This window comes from Bactrocera neohumeralis, chromosome 5 (assembly GCF_024586455.1).
Source record: "Bactrocera neohumeralis isolate Rockhampton chromosome 5, APGP_CSIRO_Bneo_wtdbg2-racon-allhic-juicebox.fasta_v2, whole genome shotgun sequence".
NCBI classification, from domain to species: Eukaryota; Metazoa; Arthropoda; class Insecta; order Diptera; family Tephritidae; genus Bactrocera; species Bactrocera neohumeralis.
Window position 1 is genome coordinate 20,649,802 of NC_065922.1, and position 3,120 is coordinate 20,652,921.

The window sequence follows — 3,120 nt, forward strand, 5'->3', positions numbered from 1 at the left end:
CATGAACATACATATGTATATAAAAATTTTTTTTTAATATCTAACCCCTCATGTATATATCCTCCCTCAGCCAAGCGCTGTATATATACATTTCACCATTTTCGTATATACATAGGTAGTGAGCTATGAATGTTGAAACAACGGTACACAAGTTGGTGAGCTGTGTGCTCGGTGCGCAGTTGGTAAACTTGCTGCGTGTTGTTTGCGTTGCCAACTTCGGTAACATTATGCAACTGCTACAAAGGTTTGCCCACAAATATGTATGAATATATGTATGTATATAGCTACATATAGCATGACATGCCCCAGCGCAAACTTTCTATGCATTTACGTAAGTACACATACATACATAATATCTACAGTTGTACAAAGAAAATGGCAGCGTTTTGGCTGTTGCCGAATTTCAGTTGTGTGCGTGTGTACATTTTGATAAGCACTCAGCCAAACAACCGCTACGTCAGCACAACTTTGCACAACACACTATAAGCTTACATACATTTGTATATATGTACATATGTACATACATATATGTATAAGTATAAGTGCTCACTGTGTACTTGCTCCAAAAATGTCGGTGTGTTTGTGGGGTGTAACGAAAATTCGTTCACGAATTCTCTTAACAATTCAAAACAGCAGAAAATATTGCAAATCTGCACAATTTTCGGTAAATGAAATGGTATATGTACTTACATGCATACTCCCAAATATTATAAATAAAAATATACTTTTTCAATCTATTCCTGAGTATCATAATCTATTAGCCATTAATTGATATTTTTTATTTTTAAACTGAGTTTAGTATGAAATTATCGAAGTATATGGATTCTAAAGAAAACCCAATACCTTATTTACACATATAACAGTAGATTAACATCTTAGAAACCACAACAAACACTTACTTTAAACTTGAAGATTATTATATTAAATATAGTTGTCTTTATACAGTTTTAAATTTTGGTGGAAAAAAAATCGGCATTTGATATCTACTAAATTGAAACAGTCAACACATTATAAATCATTTCTTTGACATTTTTCTGAAATGCAACAATACTCAATATGAAGATCCATCCAATAATCCTCTAGAACAACGCGTTCTTCAACATTTCCAATGCAGTAGTCGGTAACTTGCTGTCTTTTGAATTTTGCTTATGCCCCCCAATGGCAATGTCAGAGTACAAGTTCACCTTTGAGCCTTCAAACGTAGCACAACGTTGTCAATATCAAAAAGGCCTTTGAATCTATCTATCAAGCAGTCAATAGGAGTTTTCATTTCTTTGGTTTTTCCGGAAGCAACAAACTCAATTGAAATCCATCCAATAATTCTCTAGAACAACGGGCCTTCAAATAAAAAAAGGCATATTCTCAGGTTCTGAAACCACTGTAGTATTCTTCGCAGGTTCTCACGCAGAAATTTTCGCGCTTTGTTCGTCGGTCATTTCCCCTCGGAATCCGCCACTGTGTATATTGCAGGAAACTAGCAGAGCGCCGTAGAACGTCTATTGCTTAGGGGAAATTGAGTCTAAGAAAGTGTTCCAACTCATATATAAAATTCCCTCCTTTTTGTTTAATGTTTTTTTTTTTATTGTAGCGGTATTTTGGAAACGAAAAAAAACTCTTTTCTATATTTCTTCAAAAACTTTCTTTTGTCAAAATTTCGAAAAATTGCCTCATAAAATTATAAAATAGAGTGCAGAGAACAAATGATTCATGAGAAGTCCCAAATCAAAACTTTCACTATCGGAGTATAAACATTGAGTACTTTTCATGTGAGACCCCAGTTTGCATTTGTAAGGAAGATATCGTTTGTTCATTGACCACCTACCATTTTCCTATCAAAAACGGCCTATATGCATTAAATATATGTATATATATATATATATATATATATTTATATATGTATATCAAATAGAAAATTAAATATTGTATTCAAACTTTGTACTATTCGAAAGATACATATATTAACATACAAAACTTTTGTGAGATTTAAAAAAAAAATATCTGCGCGCTGACAGCAGAACTTCTTACAGCAGCATCTGAAGTAAAAAAGCAATGTGTTTACATAAAGCCCAAAAAAGTGACTATAGGACAGAGAAAACAAAATGAACAATTTTATTTTTGCAGATGTTTTTATAAATAAAATTGCAAATTTTTGTTGTAATTTAAAAAAAAAATCTATGTACATTCAAGACATATTAAATTATATCTCGAAAGCCTATGTAAATTTTCATTAGGATCGGTTGCAGTTCGCGAAATATCTTGACAACCGACTATGAAAGCACAGTTTCGAGTTTTAAGTGACTATGTAGCTGACCTCAAGGGTGCTACTTTTCAACGTTGTATCTCCAAAACTATTACTCGGATCAGCTTGAGCATTTAGAACAATATTCTAGAGATATTACACAATTAAATAAGACAACAAAAAATCACTTTTTTGAAACCGTGAAAACCATGTAACTCTTTGATATTATCTTCAGCAAAGAACGTTTTTTCTACAGTTTTCTTATTGAATATCCTTAGCCAATTTAAAGTTTCAAAATATTTTTTATTTCTTCAAATTTCTGCTCAATTGTTACGAAGTGCTTGTTTTATTTAGTATCGAGTTTATACAACTTGGTTGGTAATTATATTATCCGAAGCATCTGAAACACTTTATAAATGTGTACCATTTCAACTTCCGCTTGTGATTCTCCTAACCATGAGTCTTGATCGGGATTTTCGAGTGTGGCCGTTTACGAGACTTTTGTTTACTACTTTCTTTTGTCGTCGATCAACCCGATTGTCGTTACTACAAAAACTACAAGGAGCTCGAAAAACAGTAAATATACAAAATATTCATCTTGCTATCGCTTCTAGAGCCAGCAGAAATATGAATTTAATACAGAAACTATTTTTTCGGAAATTGAAAAAATATTGAGCTTACTTTTTCTTAAAAAATATAATGATTTAATAAATGAATTTTGCAATTGAAGCCGTGACCTATTTTAGAGCCCTTGTGTTAAGGAGTTATGTGCAGCTGCAAGCCAGAAAAAACACATTTTTTTGTGAATTTGGTTAAAAGAATAAATTCTGTAATTAGATAAATAAAATGAATGCACATTTACAAAATACATTGTGACAAAA